This window comes from Neolamprologus brichardi, chromosome 7 (genome assembly GCF_056152115.1).
Source record: "Neolamprologus brichardi isolate AB-2024 chromosome 7, ASM5615211v1, whole genome shotgun sequence".
Classification (NCBI taxonomy): Eukaryota; Metazoa; Chordata; class Actinopteri; order Cichliformes; family Cichlidae; genus Neolamprologus; species Neolamprologus brichardi.
In genome coordinates, this window is record NC_142110.1 from 16,209,383 (window position 1) to 16,228,499 (window position 19,117).

At 39.9% G+C, this 19,117-nt stretch overlaps 1 protein-coding gene across 2 annotated transcripts in view; it reads right to left on the bottom strand.

Moving 5' to 3' along the window:
* Window positions 1-13,572, bottom strand: part of tp53i11b (tumor protein p53 inducible protein 11b) — a 38,523-nt gene extending 24,951 nt beyond the window's left edge. The window contains exon 1 of one of the 2 annotated variants that reach the window (XM_006782615.3): window positions 13,439-13,572. The gene's annotated coding sequence lies outside the window, so the exon portion shown is untranslated. Of the gene's footprint in view, window positions 1-1,627; window positions 1,674-13,438 lie in introns of those variants that run through there. The other variant, XM_006782616.3, reaches the window with a different exon arrangement.
* Between the last annotated feature and the right edge of the window lie 5,545 nt (window positions 13,573-19,117).

A 19,117-nucleotide genomic window follows, 5' to 3' on the forward strand; every position in this document is an offset into this window, starting at 1 on the left:
ACTGATAGAGGAAGTCAGAATGTATTGTCATATCAATATTTTGTTCCATCTCTACGTACTACCCTGCAACACATTCGAGTATGTATAGGTGAGTGAAACCAAGCACAACTTCCTTGTTGTGCCATAAACTGGGAAGCAGTCTTTTGAAGCACAAGATGATGTTGACGTTACCATTATTACCTGGCAGCATGACAATCACCATGCTCTGGGGCTCACACTAAACAAGCAATGAAGAAAATGTCAAACAAAACAAGTGAAATGGTCTGCAGTTATACAGCACATTTAAATCTTAGGAGTTATCCAAACTATTCAAGCAAGAAAGCATTACTTGGGCTGGCTCACAAAAAAAATACAAATAGATAAATAAAATCACACAGTATTTAAAAATGTCTTTAGAGACATAAGAGTTCAGAACACAGAGAAACAACCCTGAAACTGAAAAGCTGACTACCATTTTGTTCCATATGGGAGAGCAGCATCACACACTGCTACCTTTCTCACGTTCACACCTTTTGTTAATCCTGGTTCTAACGTCATATACTGGGCTTAAAGGGCACATCAACCAGGTAGGTCCATTAATTGGTGGGATGGACTGGGATCCTTGCCAAACTCAGCGAGTGCAACCAGAAAGCAGAGTGACTGGCACTATTGTCACAGATGAGGGACTGTACAGCATGCCCACATGCGCTTAACTAAATCAAGTTAAGCGCATGTGGACAACAATGGTCACGGCTGTAACAAACCATTTCATTATTTTGAGCTGCCTGTCTTATTCTTTTATGTATGCTGACAATCTTCTGCAGCTTTCTTTAGTCTGAAGAACTGCTATGATTATTACTTCTACAGTGATCATCAAAATTAACCGTTTCACACTATAAACCACTGTGTATTATTAGCAAACCTAAAATGTCAAAAGTAAAAGTATGTCCTGCAGAGAAGTGATCCATGGCAGTTTTATAAAGATTCATGTTGCTGATAAAAATCTTTGAGGTTAATTTTAAATACACTGCTGTTTAATCTACAGTAAGGCCAGTGACCGTAACGATGCTCATTAAAACAGGGTTTAATGAGCACAGAAAGAGGCCTACACCCTGATTATTAAAATACACCGACATAAACAACCAGAATGTCATTGATGCAGTGGTTCATCAACCTAAAGATCCATGTCACAAGTTACTTCCCATTAATTAACAAACATGACCTTGGATTAACACAATTTGGATGAATCCCCTAAGGTAATCACTGTGTCCAACTTTCACTCAAATCTGACCATTATTCTAAGAGGAGGAGAGATTCTTCTGAAAACGGGGGAAAACGTGCCCATGAAGCAACACATATGACCCTGAGCACAATTTGGATGAAGTAAATAGACTAAATTCCATTCATTATGTGATAATTTTGTATACATTTGCTTAAATTCTGCACTGCTGAAAACTGCTTGTCCCACAAGCATGGCTAATGTATACTACTGTTGTTTTTGTATGGGCTATATGAATAAATTACTTTTTACTAAACCTGCTTGATAAATCTGACAGAAATAATACTTGTGGAATGTCTGTTTGTACGCTGATAATGAAAATTTTTCCAAACCCAAATTTCACTATTACATGGATGTTTCTTAACTTACAGTGTGCTTTTCAGTACTCTTGTGCTGTCACAAGCAGGTTTTCAGCTCCTTTCTCTTACTGTTCCTGCCCACAGCTCCTCTTCAGCCCTGGCGGCTACTAAAACAGGGAAGGCATGATTAGTAATGCTTTCCAGCTGTGATGACCAGCCTCCCTTGACTGCTGCTCCTCCCCTCCCCTCCCCTCCCCTCCCATGCAGCTGAGCCACCAACCACACCTCACCGCATTAATAACAACAATAATAATAATTTAAACATTTCATCAAATTATGAATGGTTCTACATAACCAAGCTCTGACTCATTGTCAGAAATACTTGAATCAATTTCCCCTGTCAGTAAGAAAGTCATCTTCCAATGATAGAGCAATACACGTTAGCGGTCCATGCCAACAGACTCACACACCATTCTTGTTAATATTCAGACTTTGCGACTGGTTTGTCGATCTTGCTCCCACACAGCAGGCTCAGTGCAAATGATAAAGGTTCTCTGTGGCAGAAAACCAATACTTGGAACAATGCATTTTACAAACGGCCTTCAACTTTCCTCTCAATTCTATGCAGAAAATACAAACCAGTCTTTACAAATGCAGTGATAACTATATAAATAAACTTTCTTAGCAGACTGCAATAAATTGGACATAATTATGAGATGACAGATCAGAGATTATAATTCTGAAAAATATAAAGCAGCCTACAGTCAAAATGACTATATGCTGCCCATTTAGCAAATGGCACTAACAGGAATTAACTTTTTTCTCAAAGGCCACTGGTTTCATCTGACTGAAGCTTTGCTCTAAGTCGTCAGAAAGTCCCCAAACTCAGTGTGTGTGAGGCCTTTGATGTGTGGATATCACCCTTTTATCCCAGATGCTTTTAAGCCTTATTAAAGTGCCAGAAAAATCACAGCCACTTACTTAAATCGTGTTCAATAAACTTCACCAGTAGCAGTAATCTGTGTAGACCAACAGCTAATTAAGTTGATTTTTACTTTCAGGTTGGGGGGAAAATATAAACACTAAAACCAATGGGCAATGAACAACGCTGTCACTGTCTATGCTCAGGTATATGATGTTGGCACTTAATGGCAAAACCATGCAGCCAAATGTTTAGCACATGTGGAAGCAACAAGTGGCTCTATACCCTTTGCCATAGCCTACACTGTAGCTTAAGGTACACTTTCCCAGAGAAGTAAACAATGTATAGTGACTAGCAAGCAATTTAGCTTCAAAAGGGATTTCAGTAAAAGCAACTGTTGTTTAACATTTATAAGCTCCAAATCCAAGATGAACATTTCACTGCAGAGTAGGTATGTCACTAGAAGAGATGCTTACGATACTTTTCCATACAAAAATTATATTAAAGAAAAAAAGTGACTGTACTTGTTTTTTTCCTTCTTCCAGAACAGAGAGGGGCACTGTAAGCCTATGACTTTCGTTTCTTTACATGTTGAAGATGGACAACCACAACAAGAGGAAATACTACACACAGAGATAGCAAGTAATGCAACTGCCACCCTGACTCACTGATAAAGAAGGCAGTAAGTAGAACATAAAAGTACTTTCTGTTGTTATTCCTTACTTGTCAGTGTAATATCAATTACGCTCCATAAGAATTTATATAATGCTAATGTATTATAAATGCTTAAGCTAATGTAATGCAATGTTGTACTCGTAGTAACATTAGTAGGCTACCTAGCAACAATCCTAATATTTCAGTCTTTATTCCATTAGGCCTAAAACGTTACATTTTAACTTTCTTCTCTATGTCAGTAAATTCCTACACATAAAGCTTCTGATCCAATTTCTGTATAGTAAGCCATTTATACAGTTTTCCAGTTTTTGGCCCCATTCCTATCTCTACATTGCAATCTTTGTATACACCAAAACCTCTTCCTAATAAATGTAAGCACATCTGAGCAGCTCGCCAATCAGGTTTTTCTGAACACCACAAAGACCATGTGGGCTCAGCTGAGTTTACACAGAAACAAATGAGGAAATCAACCTTAGCCAGTGGCAAATCAATGCTTGCATAAGATGGTTGATGTCCAAGCACAATGAGGTAGACATCTAATCATGAAGAAGGTTGCATTTATCTCCTAGTCCTTACTTCAATTATTCCCCTGGTAAAAGTCTAGTTGTGACTGCACTGCCTTAAACCATTTAGAAGAAAATTAAACCTTTCAATAGAAAGAAGAGTCTTGTCATTCTGCCTCACCAATGTCAGCAAACCACGTCGGGTGTAGTGCAGATAGAAGTATAACACCATTATAGCTGGACAACATGATTAAGAAATGTTTATGATACCCTTTAGATTTAATCACAGCAGGTCAAATAGTGAAAGAAATTCAAAATGATGAATGTACATTTTGGTAATACAAAAATAATATCTGATGGCCCATACAATCACCCAAAAAAAAAAAAAAAAAAAAAAAAAAAAAGGGACTCTTCCCCGTCACATCATGTCACGCTGCACTGATTGCATAATTTGTAATGTAATCAACCAATAACTATCCTGTAGAGCTTAATCACACAAATTGGAGACATATCTCACTCAATTTGGATTCTCATTTTCAACTGTGTTTCTACTTTAACATACAGAAGAATTATTCCTGGTGATTTCACCTCTAAACGAACTTATGAAGTGCTATTCAAAGTAAGCACTTTGAATTGGGTGATTTTATGCAACTTCGTGCACACATCAGGGTTTTAATGGCTGCTATCAAAACGATGGATGATATCTAAATGAAATCAACATGAGCTCAAAAATATCTGAGAATTAGTGAAAAGAAAACTGCATGTGTGGTTGTTTGGGCTGTACCCAGCTGTTTTGAATATTCAGATATTCACCTGTTGGGTTTGGTATTCAGTTTTTGGATAGTTTTCTTGTATAGAAATACAACACATCTTAGATTGACCATCACAAACCAACTCTGAGATGGTCTAAATGTAAATCTCTGGTGTCCTACTGCTTTGCAACAGTGCCTTGCTCTCCTTCTTTCTCTACTGTGTTTATTGGGTGAGGATTCAGAGGGAAAAGAAATGAGAGGTCTTCTAACTTTCTCTCTGAGCAATCATAAGTAGGGATGGGTATCGTTTAGGTTTTATCCAATACCGGTGCCAAACCGGTACTTTTGAAACGGTGCCGGTGCTTAAACGGTGCTCAAACCGGTGCTTAAAGAATGGAGAACACAAAATTGGTCCAAAAACCTGTTCAGCTGTTTTTTGTAAAAAGATAACAATGTCAGCCTTTTCTGCAGCTATGGGGCATATATGGTATCACTCTTGGCTGGAAGCAGTGCTTAATCAATGGAAAAAACACAAACTTTGTCCAAAAACCTCTCATGTTTAACTGTTTTCCACTTTTTCTTTGGTCATTTTAGCCTTTTTGGCCAGGGTGAAGGGAGTATCTGCCATCAAACAAGAAGACAGCCGCATGTAGCTATGATGATGTTTGCTAGTTCACCTTACATGCATTAATGTAATAACGTGGTTAACCTACTCAACGTAAATTACACACAAACAACATTAAGCTACTCACGCAGAGAAGAACGGCTGCTGCTGCCATCATCATCATTCGTCATCATTTCTGCTACACTGGCAGGGCTAGGGGCCAGGACTCTACTCTTTGGATTTTTGGGGGATGTTGCTAACTCCAGGTCCAATAACAGGCACCACACCCGCAGTAGATGTGCACGGTGTGAGGCCTCACAGCAAGCTATCAAATACGGCGCATTTCTCGGCTTTTAAAAAAACGCTATGCGTCGCCAGGTGTTTCATCAGATTTGAGGTGTTACCTCCTTTGACAGTATCAGCTTAAAGCACTTGCTGCAGGCTGCTGAGTTTGCATATTTTGCTGTGAAGTACAGCCAGACTTTTGATCGCTTCGCCTTGGGCATTTTTAATCTGTAGCTCTGCTCTAAAAGAACGTACGTACCTGGACCCGCCTACTATCCTCGGAAACGTAAAATGATTGGCTAGAATCTAAAGTGTATCACAGCTCAGGCAAAAAAAAAGCACCGAAATAAAGCACCAAAATGTGCGCTGCTTTTCAGTCTGGTTACTACTGTTTATGTCGAATACCGGTACCCATCCCTAATCACAAGCAATTTACAAGTAAATACAGCCAAAATCACAGCACAGTCATTGTCTGAACTGTCACACTCAGACCCTAACAGAATGGAGTTATTTGCCTATTTTAGACAAAATAGGGGAATGACATCAATAAGCAGGGTGACAAGTAGAGCAGGGCGATATGACCAAAAATATTTATCACGATATACATTTGAAAATTTGCGATAACTATATAACTGACAATATAATTGACACTAGACAACATACTTTACAACTCCACAACTTTATTAGTGCAAAAAACCCCATCAATGTATTTTCACTTAAACAAGCAGCTGTTTTTTATGTGCATTAAAGTTATAGAAAAATGTAACAGTGCAAATGCATATTCCTTGCTGACAGTTTAACCAAAAGGCATTTCCAGTGGAAACTGGCCGACATATCCTCAGCATAACCATGTATAATATCCACAAAACTTAAAAGAGGTTATACACACACACAATACGATAATATTATGTTGAAGCACAGTACGTATCACTCCGCGAGGCTCCTGCCTACAATAGCCGTAATGCTCCAACAGCGGTGCGGGTTCGTAGCTTAGCAAAGTCGTACTAAAACATTTGACAGATTTTTGAGCGCCGTGTACATAAAACCGTTTCAAGGTCAGTAAACACAACCAGAATTCATACATAAGGCACACAGGATTATAAGGGGCACTGTCGATTTTCAGAAAAATCAAAGGATTGATTTTAAGTGTGCCGTATTTTCCAAACAACACGGTAATAACGACGGCCCGCTAGCATGCTCTACCAAAAATAGTGCTTTGTTGTGTATCTGACGGACGAAAGCTAAACCAGTTCCACACCACTGAAGTTGCAGCATTTTTACAAACCAATTCTGATTCATCTGTTTCATTTAACGATCCGCTTTCGCTCTTCTCATTCTGCGTGGCAGCCATGTGCGTATGTAAACATAGGCACTGCGCATGCACGTTTTACCCATATTCTATTGCGATATTTAATTTTCCTATCGTTGCCCAAAATTAAACCGGTATTACAGTGAACGGTATGATATAGCCCAGCCCTAGTGACAAGCCTGAGCTTTTATATGCAGGATGACAAAGACTACCCTCAGCCTGACATTTTATCAGCAGTCATCTGAGAGGAATTCTCAATAGAGCCACTAGCCAGACCAAATCAGCAATGTCGATCTGAGGAGCGAGACACAACAGCCGGTAGAAAAAGAAACTGGAACAAGGTGGTAAGGATGAATTGGGAACATGGTACTAAAACTAGCCATGCATGACCTGACATAGAACACCCCCAAGCCATGAGCAGGGCCAGCCATCCAAGAAGCACGTGGTAAAGACACCTTTGGCAGGGACAGCTCAGTAGGTAGAGTGGTTGCCCCATGATTGGAAGGTCGGGGATTTGACTCCACTGTACGGCTACCCTGCAGTACCCCGAGTACCGACCCTACACACTGCTCCCCGGGTGCTGCATTGGTGGCTGCCCACTGCTTCACTGGGTGAATGGGTTAATTGCAGAGTAGCACACGGGGTATGTTAGTCGACTACAGGGACTAACACATTTACATTATTATTATTTTTATTATTATTTAGCAGACACCAAGAAAAAAGATCTTCCTTGGAGCCAGCTAGAGGCAAAGGCACAAAGGCCTCTTGTTGATGGCGCCTAATTCCACAGGCACAAATGGCTAAAGAAGAAGAAAATGAGCCTTCGTCTTTAACCAATTAAAATAGTGACCTGCTGTGACCACTGTAATATGAGCTGCATGTGCATTATACAGTCGAAAAACAAAGTGGTCAATGCTCACTTGATACTTGTCTTTATGCTTCTGCTCTGATCTAATTAATAAAAATAACAAGAATCTAAATATGATATGCTAGCTCATTACACATTTAAAGTTTAAGGCAGAATTAATAATCAAGTAACTAATAAATGTATTTAGACTGGTCAAGAGAGCACTGGTTGTAGCCTGGACAGTTATATAAACACACAATTTGCGTTTGAAAGAGTCTGTGTGATTACACCAACTTGCAAACTCAAAGTTTGTGAATCGCGTCATAGGAAATGAGACTCCCCTCCTTATCTAAACCATCACAGCAGGAAAAGTCACTCACTGCTGAACAAAGGTTGGCCAACTTGGACCAGGGACATCTTTTCTGCTGACAAACACAGTCGCTACCAGATGCATTTGCCTAAAAGTAATAGGCAGCTTAGGAAAACTGGATGATAAACATTTTTATAAGCAATAATTCCAGCCTTTTAGGCTTACTTTGTCCCTTTTAATTAACAACTGCTTAATTATTTGTCCTGCTGAGTAGTCATATGAAACAATATAAACATAACAACTTTGAAAAAAGGTATAAAGACGTGTTTTACTCTTTGGCTACTGTCCAGAAAAATCAAGTAAACAAGAAAAAAATCAATTGATTAATGAAAACTTTATCTTAAATGTTGCTCAACAATACTTAAATTAATCATGCAAGTTTGCTATTGGAATAGAAATCTAGTGACTTTGGTAGAAGACCTGTTTCAGTGAAAAGACCTTTAGATTAACCTGGAATGTGAAAGTAATGCATAATGAAGTAAAATGTTCAGTGGTGAACTTCTGATGAGGAATCTGTGAGTGAATAAAGAAACCAAACTATACCATCGGGATTACTGAACCTCCACAGGGGTGGCATGGATGTGACACTGTGGTCCTACAGGGAGGTGAAGCTGCTGCCTTAATTCTCAACATTTAGCAGAGGAGATCCTTTATTTTCTTTCATCACACTGTAGGTTTGAATCCTCCCAGTAAAAGGGTGCCAGGAAGTCAGCTAACCAGACATACGAGGGTGTTGAAAACGTCAGACGTAATGTCTGTGTGCTCCTGAGGATAAATGAATGGAGACTTTGTTCAAATGGCAAAGGGGAAAGGTGAAACCATGGGGGGAATGTCTCAATGCAGGAGCACATACGAGCAGCCAAAACAATCACAATGTTCCACTGTGAGCACGAATACGTACAGACTCAATTAACCCAACTCCACAGCATAGCTCTGTGAGCAGCTAACCAGCACAGCATGCATTATTTCTTATTGTGGAAGGCAGCAGGTCTTTTACCAGACATACCCATTTCTATCTCATTTCACTGCTGACTTCTTTCACTCCTGTGCTATTGTACAGGAGTGAAACAAACCAGCTGTAGTGCTAAACACAGATTTAGATTCTATTGGTTATTTATTCTATGAACATATGCACACCCATGTGTCCATACTGTTCTGTTACAGCTGTGCATGCTAGCACATGTACACTTGCTCACTGTTTATCACAGCTTCAACCAAGATGACTAAAAGAGAAATCTCAGTCAACAAGCTATTTCTAAAGGAAGTAAAACTCACAAGGTTTCCATTATTAACCGTTGTCCCCAGATCGCTCAGGGTCTCTCACATGGTCTGCTTTCCGTACTCTGTCGCTCACCCCTGCGCTGCTATGCAAGCCAGTCTGCTGCTGCAGGGGGCCCTTTATAACCACATTTGTACCCTAGGGATCCCACAGTGGAGGCTGTGGACCAACAGGCACCACTGGTTGGTGCGAAGGGGCTTTAGAGTCAGAAGTCCCAGTCAGACAACCCTGTGTCCCCTGGAGCCCACATATGTTTTGTTTTTTCTGGGGGGGTTTTCACATACGAATTATATTTAAAGTATAAGGAAATCCCCCATAAATAGTAAAGTTTTAATCTTCAGTAAGTGCAAAACTTTCAAGTTTATGAATAATCAAGATGACTGACCAAAATAGTTGTGTTTATGATTTTTGCTGTAATCAAACAGGCTTAATACAGTTTAAAGCTTTAAAAAAAACAAAAAAAACCAGAGCAATATAATCAAGGGTCTCTTCTGTAAGCCTCTAATCTTGCTGATGAATTCAATCTTCACCGTCTTTGACTGCAGTTGCCGATGGCAGTCTTTGTTCTGCTCAGCAGCCTTGCTAAGCTTGGCATAGCAGCACACGAACCAGCTCTCCACCTGCTGCCAGTTCTGATTAGAGTGGCCTTCCAGCTCCCTGTGGAGCTCCGAGCAGAACAAGGACTACCATCACCAGCTGCAGTCCAAGATAATAGATAGATGAGATCCTCTCTTAAAACACCTGAAGGATAACTGGAGGTGTTTGAACCAAACTGTCCAGTAAGCCACTCCGTAGGCATAACAACATAATCAAAGGGCAGAGGAGAGCAGGTTAGCAGCAAAAATTAGACAGGAGTTGTCGACAATTAAACTGATAATGAATGGCATCGCCGTTTGAGAAAAAAAAAAAAAAGAAAAACATAGCCTGTGTGTAAGAGGCTTTACTCTACTTCCTGATTATAAATACTATTAGCTGTGGTCACACCTTGAGCATAAGGATGCAAGTGAGTCTGACAAAAGATTACAGTAATATTGCAGTGCGCATCAAGGAAATGGACCCAGGATGAGATTTTGTAGAGTCTGTCTGTAATTCTCAAAATGAAAGGCCTTGCCAAATATTCACTAAAATTGTCCAGGCTTTTGCCAACATTCAACCACAGAACCACTTTTCTGCCTTTCCTAGATCAATAAGTCTACAACCTCCATAAAACGACAAAATCTGAAAAGCAACATGGAGTCTTAGCTTCTCTAATCTTGTCCACTAGGAATAAACAGGGACTCATCTGCTGAAAGGTCCTTATTAAAGCCTATAGCTAACCCAGAGTCACAGCAGACAGAAGGAAATTAAAAGCAGAGACACCAGGAAGAAAGCCATCTTCACTGGCATGACAATATTGCTGGTACACAGTAAGCCCTGGAGACAGACCAGAAGTCAGTAGAAAAAGATTAAACTAAATATAGCTTACCACAGTTTCGCTCAAGTAAATCATATTTGTTGCTATTTTGAGGATAGCCTACATCTAAAGAGACGGTTATGAAAGGAGCACAGTAGAAGATGCCCTCATTCAGGGATGTGGTTTGAACAAAATTCTTACTCTAACCATTTACATAACACTTAAAAACAAGGCTTGAGGCAAAACTCTGATTTTTCCCCTACAGCAACAACGTGTGCTACATTTTCATTTTTAAAGGATAACGCAATAGAAACAAATGTTCTCTGTGTTAAATGGAATAGCTAGTTTGGGTCCATGCTGGTGCACAGTGTTGTGAACTGAAATGTTTTTCAATTCACTGAGAGGTTAATACAAAAAAAAATTACCATATTACCTTTCCTTACCCATCAGGCAGCAAAACAAGAATGTTTATGTGCCTGTGGGACTGCCCAGAGCTGTACTCTGTGCTGCTGCTTGTCTCAGTGCGCTCTGATATAAGACTACACAGACACATAAACACATCTACATATGCTTCTGCTTAACTCTCACAGGATGATGTTGGCCTCGCAGCCCAACTCCACCGAGACCAGCCCAACTCCCTATCCAGCCTGGTGGAGTGCACGGGGACACACTCAAAACCTGCAGTTCTGCACTGCAGGCACCCCTCTCAGGATTTCATTGGTCAGACAGATAATAAGCACAGTTGCATGACAGTGTGTGATACTTCTGTGTGACACAGTGAACCGTGATATTGTTCTGCATGAGAGCCATTAGTGAGAAGGGCTTGCAACAAAAGCCAAAACAGTCTTTGAGGGTTAGCTAAGGTGACGGTATCCTGCAGGCAGAAGCGTTCACGGGAAAGGCAAATTGCCCAAAAGGTCAACATCGAGCCACATCTGACCTACTAGAGCCACCACTTCATTCAGAGTGCTACTATGTTAACAGTAAAAATACCTGATGGTTAGATTATCCTCACTTAGCTTAAAAGATTGGCTAATTCTGAGCAAGTACCTCAGCTGGAAAACATGTCTACATCAATACAGCCACAGTATCACAAAAAGGCATCCAGTGCTGCCCACTCAACATCAGGTTTTTGTTGTTGTTGTTTTTCGTTGTTTGTTTTTTTTATATTTCACAAAGCTGGGAACTTTGTCGCCATGACCACTAAGAATAAAGATCGAAGCGCAGTTTACCATTTCCTTGACCAATAAGAAACCACTGCCCACACAGAGAGCCTGGATGAGATGTCCAAGTGCAAGATGATTAGGGGGAAAACAGTGCGACTCAAATGCATGCAAAAAGGGATGGGGGGGAGCTCCATTCATGAGAACAGCAATCCAGCGATGCAATTTTAAAGGCTTCAAGCTGAGAGGAAAAGCCCTCATTTGTTTCCTTGTGTGACATTTTGAAATATTAGATTTTTTTTCAAAAGCTTCTGAGGCGCTTTCGTCATGCTGCTTTTTGTCTGACTCATACCAGCATCATGAGTTAGGTGTTCAATCGCTTGTTGCCTTGCAAACAAGGGCGTGTCAATGAGCACGCATGAACCGAGTAGCGGTATCATCAGGGAGGGGAAGGGGGAAAAAAATAAACAAACAAAAGAAACCACACACACACACACACACACACACACCTCTTCACCATCTACCCTTCCAGCTCAACATGTTCAGCAAATTCAGCAGGCAGAAAGTGAAAAACGCACTTTTAGTTTAGATTTCAATCAGCAACTCTCAGGAGAAAAAGAAGCGAGACTTTCCCCTCAGACAACTAAACACTCACAGCATGACTGTTTATTCAGCGGCTACTCAGGGATTGCTGAACTCCGCTTGGGACAAGTCTTGACACACCAATCACTAACGTGACCTGCAGGCGTTAAGCAGGCTCCCACACACTGAGGGATTTTTAACTTCCTACAATGAGGGGCAGCTCTTTAAACACACGTCAAATCAGTAGCCATGCTTCATCTTAATTCATCTTAATTACAATTTCAAGAGAAAGCATAAATGTGGACAGTGTACACTTGCAGAAATTCCTTTCATTTTTATATTACAAACACTGCAGCACACTGAGGTATGCATGCATGTGTCCTCTCTTCTCTTTATAATAAACACAGCTGCTTCTGAGGCATTTCTCAAGAAACACATTAAGATGTCATTCTAATCTGCCAGTATAAGAAGATATTAGTTTGTTGTGGCTTTCAATGCCCAACCACTCTAGTTAAAATGAGTTTCCACCTCTGTCATTAAGCCAATGCCTTAACTCGTTTAAAAATAATAATAAATGTATAACAAAATCCATAAACTTGGAAGACTGCTATTTAAAAACAAGCCAACAAATTGCAGTATAGACTGTGTCGTGTTGAATAACGACAGTAAAATGCTTTTAAGCCGGATAACCAAACAATTATTAGCTGCTCCCAAACATGTACTGGGTGGGGTGCAGCAGCTCAGACGTTCACACAGATAGTTAGGAAGCTAATGTATAGCTAAAAATTAAATACTAACACAGCCTTTTATCCCTATAGCTACAACGCTACGCTAGGAATAGCGTTAAACTTACTGAGGTGGGGTTTGACAGAACTGTTCACCACTTTCAACTTCATTGTCCTCCGGCTGGGGTAGCATACTATTAAAGCTTTTAAGAAAATTGAAATAAACTACTCATACAACAGGAAAAAAACTAACGGGTGCGAACAAAAATTAAAAAAAAAAAACTCAGGAAGAAAAAAAGGCTTTCCGAGTCATGCAGCGCGTAATGACTTCTATTTTATCTGGCAGTTAACAATTTACTCTCCGAGACGAAAACAAAGCGTGAAGCATCTTAAAGTAAAACTGTAGTTCGTTAAAAAGGAAGAGGAAAAACGGAAAATGTGCCAAAAACACGAGGACGTGTGTGTAACTTACAGCTGGGAGCGGAGCGGTATCCAAAGTTTGCCTCAGAGGGAGACGTTAGTTGCGGTTACAGCGGGAGAGCAGAGCGGGCTTTGTGGAGGTTCATCGCAGCGCTCGGCGCTTTCACAGACCCCGGAGCAGCAAACAATCATCAACCGCGCTACCGTAATAACCGGCGCTCACACCAGGGCGCACACGCACATTCTTCTACCGTAATACACAGAGTAGCAAAAGCCCGTCAGAGTGATCTACAGGCCAAAATTTTAAAAGCAAAATAAAGAATGGTTTAATGATTGTGCTGATCTGTTATTCGCGGTAAGTAAAAACATAAAAAAAAAATTGAAAGTATTTTACTTCATTTGTTAGTGTTTTTTTCCTAAGTTAGTCTTTAACTTAGAAAAGTTAAGTCTAGTAGATGACCAGTGGCTCCCTGTGACTTTGGGAAAAAAAGAGAAATGTGGCATTAACGTAGTTAAAGTACAAAAAAATCATATAAACCCACTGCAGAGTAGTCATATGTGATTAAAGATTATAAGTGCCACCTATAAGTAATTCTGTAAGGCTAAATGTGCTAATAAGACTAAGGAGCTTGAAACGAAAGCTGCTGGTCTTAGTTTTTTGAAGACATTTCCACCTCCCATCAAAGAAACTTCTAAAGTTCAAGGTCATTGAACTACCACGGCAAGTACACAAACACATGCTTAATAGACTGCTTCAACTTCATTATAAGGCTCACATATTTTGAAGCTCCATAAAAATCTTGGGGATGTAGGAAAAAAAATACTCAATCAGCAATCTCCCAAAAGGCCTATTATATATAGAAATAAAAAAAATAAAATTAAAGTCATTACAGGCATTACATCTTTCACAGTAAGAGGTAAAGTGTCAGGTAAATGCACGTCAGAGCTGTTGCCATTTTAATATTACTGTTTTTCAGAATCACAGAGCAATAGCAAATGCTATAAACTAACTATGCAGCCCTTCGCTTTCATGCTGTTTACTGGAATTATGCTAAACTTCCTCATCGCCAAAATAGATACCCAAGTAGAGAAAATTGAGTAAAAATGAATGTATGCTCCAGAATAAAGTACGCACAAAAACTAGGCACACAGCAGTGAGAGAAAGCATATATGAAGATAAACTATTACTCTCGTCTGAATAAACAGTTTGCACAACTATTTGATCAGAGAACCTTCCTCTCAAAGAAAGGCTCACATTTATTAGCCTGCCAAAAGAATATGTTAGATAAATGGGGTTTTTCCAGTTGCTGAAGACTTTGTGTAAACTCCAAATGTTATTTAAGTGAAAAAAAAATCAACACTAAGAAACATAAATAGGCTATACTGTATAGAGCCTATGATAAGAAAGAAATCAGAGAGAAAGTGAGTTGCTTCCTTTGCCTCAAAGTGTTCCCCCATATTTATGTTGTGATTCACAGCTTTTCCCCTAGGTTGGGAAATAAAGTAAACATCCCAATCCCAAAAAACACCCTGCGCACTCACTGATGGCATGCTTCTGCAGAACTATGAACACTTTCATTTTGGTAATAACATTTCTCTGCTCGTACTTTACTCATACTTTACAAGCTATATGTGTATACATATGTACAATTTTGCAACCTCCTATTTCCTCATGCTATTTTCACAGCTTACAAGGGAAAAGGCAGGTTTATTTGTTTTTATCTTCTGCCTTTGTAACAGCTTCAACAATACTCATCCAGGTGCTAATAAAACACGCTGCGAGCTTTGAACAGAGGTGCTGAATTAGTGTTGGAGGAAGTGTCTCTGAGGATTTGCCTGATGTAGCTGCCAGAAGTGAAGTAGCACACATTAATCAGAACGGCTTCACGTTGCAACGTAGCCCACACAGATTTCTCTGACAAACAGCACCAGAAACACAGGTTTCTGTACATTTTATTGCAGCACCACGGAAAGACGAAATTAACTGGATGTGTCACTTTTGATGCATATCCCCCCCCCCCCCCCCCCCCCCTTTGTTTTAAAGGCTGTGGGTTATCTTTCCATGAAAAATGCCAAGCATCACATTTCTGATTTGTGACTGCTCGCGTAAACTCCAGTTAAACACTGAAAACAGACTCGAAGCCGACATGAGACAGATATCGTCTTCCATTAATAGCAAAAAAATTTTCGCTTAAACACAGCAGGGTGTTTGCGTAAACTAGTAATCGCAGTCATGGAAAACATCTCTGCAGATCTGATTTATTTCTGTGGCATTTTTGCTCGCCTGATTATTGCACACACACACACACACGCAGTTCCACGGTTCAGCCGGATATTGGTTACATTTGACACTGAGCAGTGACAGGACTGGTTGTTACAGGTAAATGGAAGAAGATGGTAGGTGTTGGAGTGAGCAGATTGGTGTGAGAGGACTGAAGATATGGGCACATAATGAGGGAGAAGACACTGATGGAAAGCCACAATGGGTTGAAATAGAGATTTTTCTCTTTTATCCTGTCCATTTTTCAGTGCGTGCCATTTTTAGCCTGCAGACACGGGGATGCAAGCATGTTCTGTGTGCAATTTGAGCAATGAACAAGCGAATATGGGCTCTAAGAAAAGGGGCTGGTATGGGGGAGGCATGTGTGCTTTGTCTTCACCCACACTCAAACCTGTCAAACAAACAACACTCTTCTTACACCCCCAATGTGTAGCGAACCAATCAGGTTCCAGTATCACAAAACTCAATTTTTTTTGCCTCCTGCCAACTCTTTTCCATATGGGATTGACTGGAACAAGGTGTTTGATGAATGTGGATAAAGACACGGGGCTTTAAAACCTATCTTGTTTTCTCTCACTGATTTGAAATGTAGGGTTCACGTCAACAAAGCAATTGGGATGGCAACGGGAAGAGAAACAGTTTTCTGTTTTCACTGAAGATAAAAAGATTAAAACAAAACATATATCCTGTAATCCTGGAAAATCAGTGTTTGTAGCCAAGACAGCTCGATTTCTTTACTAAACAAGAGGATACAAGGCTAACAAGATTCATTAACAATGATGGGGCACACATGGTCCAGATAACAAATCCTTAAAGACTAGACTTAGGCCATAAGCATCATATACTAAACACCTCAACAGCCCCAGGTAACATTGGGGTCTTGTTATCAGCTCTCTTCCAGGCACTCTACATCCTCATCTAATCAAATCTGACAGCCTCTCAGGCATTAGTCCTAAATTCTCCTGCTGTGCTTCATCTCACTTCATGTCCTACGATTCCAGGGTGTTTTAAAAAGCACGATGACTCCTCGCATATGGTAATCCTGTTCCCTTGAAAATGTATGAAGAGATTCCAAAAAAAAAAAAAAAATCTTTCTTTCCCCTTAATCCTTCCCTTTTTCTATAGCGAGCAGGATATGCTGTTAAGGAGCAATGCTGTGATGGGCTATTTGCTTTATTTTGAGGCAAGCATCGCAACAGGAAAACTGTGCAAAATCGATGAGAACAGTGACTTCCTGAAAAAGAGCCAATACTGTCCACAGCCAATAATGAAAGCTGAAAGATATGATGAAGAAGACAATGAAAAAAGGAAGAGGTGATATGATATGTGAACTTTTCGAGCAAATCAAGTTATTGATTCTGGTGGATAAACCTCCTTGTTTTTAGAAGCAATACCCGATATTTCTAATTATTACTACAACTGTCCCAGTCTCCTCTTTCTTGTATAACAAATATGAGGGTTGGAGAGGTTTCTGCTGGTTTGGATGTTTATCAGAGAGACTCTCTCACGAGGCTCAACTTCAGTCCAATAGCTGCTCAAAAGTGAAAAGAGGCAAAGGTCAAGTATTAGTTAAATGCAGTTTTAAGCTACAGTGCCTCTTCCCCACCCATTCTCTCTGCTTACAAGCTTGTTGACCCCTCTCCCACCAGGTTGGACCAGCGCACAGCGAGTTAATCATTTCCTTGGCTCATTCTTTGCTTTCAGATTAATCATTATTTTCTCTATCTGATCCTGGCGTGAATTGGAAGAACCTATAAATTCAATAATAATCAGGTCATAAGCTGAATTACTGCTCCACTGAATTGTGTCCACACAAAAGGTGACAGAGAAGAAAAAGAGAAATGCTGGAGCAGTTATCATTGGAGTACACAGATGAGGTATTCCAAAAAGCCAGAGATCTGCAGCCAGTGAGATTACACAACAGAGTTCATTTAAAAAGACTTCAAGCACATGGAAATAATGTTTCGATACAAAAATGAACACTCGGTGTGCTGTATTGTACTGCTGCTGGGGGGGATCCAACTAAATTTTTAAGCTTCACTTCTTATGGAAACAATAGGGTTCCCTCTTTCAAGTGTAATTAAAGTTCCTCTTTACTCCAGCCAAGAGCTATTTTGAGACTCGTGTGCCTATTTGTTCCAAGTAGGATAAAATATTAGCAAAAACATAGGTCTAATTTAGATTTAATGTGATGATGAATCACATTTTATACGATGTATGAAACGAGCTGAGCAATTTCCCAAGAGTGTTAGGAAAAAATTGAAAAAACAAACAAACAAGAAAAATGGGTTCTTTCATTTAGGTACCTACACACTCTCACCGGTAAGAAATGCTAATAACTTAATTAAAAACAGATTAATTCTAATTAATTCCAGTTTGAAATGAAAAGACTGTGCCAGCTGAATGGCTGGACTCAAAGCTTACAAAAACCAACAGTGTTTGAACCTTTTAAAGCAATGAATGCAGGCATAAAAGATATTTTTAAGTCTTAAAATACCAATATTTGTTCAGGGGGAATAAAGCCAGGCAGTGTTTTCTGATGGATCAACACGCTCATCGCCTTCTAGGATGAGTATATGACTTCCTGCACACAGCTACATGCGTTGTTTACTTAATATTTCATCATTAAGGCAGAAAACTGCTTGGTGGATCATTTCACAGGCGATGTCAGCAGATTTCTCCACTCCTTCCAAAAGCACAGAGGATAAATGAACACCATGCGGCATGCACAAAAATGGAGAGCCGTTTAAATATTTTATTAGGCCACTTTTGTTTTGCTGGTAGGCTACAATATAGTGTTTAACGAGATACCACTTTGTTGAGACTAGACCGAAATACTTTGGAAAATACTGCACGGATAGAGTGACTGGAAATTTTAGACAGGCAAGCCACCCCCTTCCTGCTCACTTTGATGACTGCTTCACGTTTCATGTCAGCCCACCACGATAACTCTGCTGTTTAGAAAAATGTCTCCACAGCTCTTAGCCACCTACGTGCTTGTCCTAAAGTTTACACATAGCCAAAGTTGAGCAACATATTTTAGGAATATTTAATTTTTTCTAAAAAAGCATAACAAAAACTAACAATGTTTAGTGTTAAGTAAGATCAGGTATTTAAATATACCTGTTGAAAATGTGCATCTTTCAGCAAAACATTATAACTGACAGGTCATTCGATAACCTGGGTTATCTCCTCTCAGTGCAATGTTCTGTTGGGAAACCTTGGATCCTGGCACTCATATGGATGTAACCACCCATGGAAGGGAAAACTACACAAAAACAGTTTGAAAACTTCAGTGGTTCATGGATGTAGTGAAGGAAGATGCTACGGATCGGGTGAGATGAAGGCAGAGGGTCTGCCTGATGACCCCCCTAAAGAAATCAGCCAAAGGAAGAAAAAGAGACCAAGTTGTTGACTTTGCCTCAGAACTACCTGAACTGTCTACAGAGG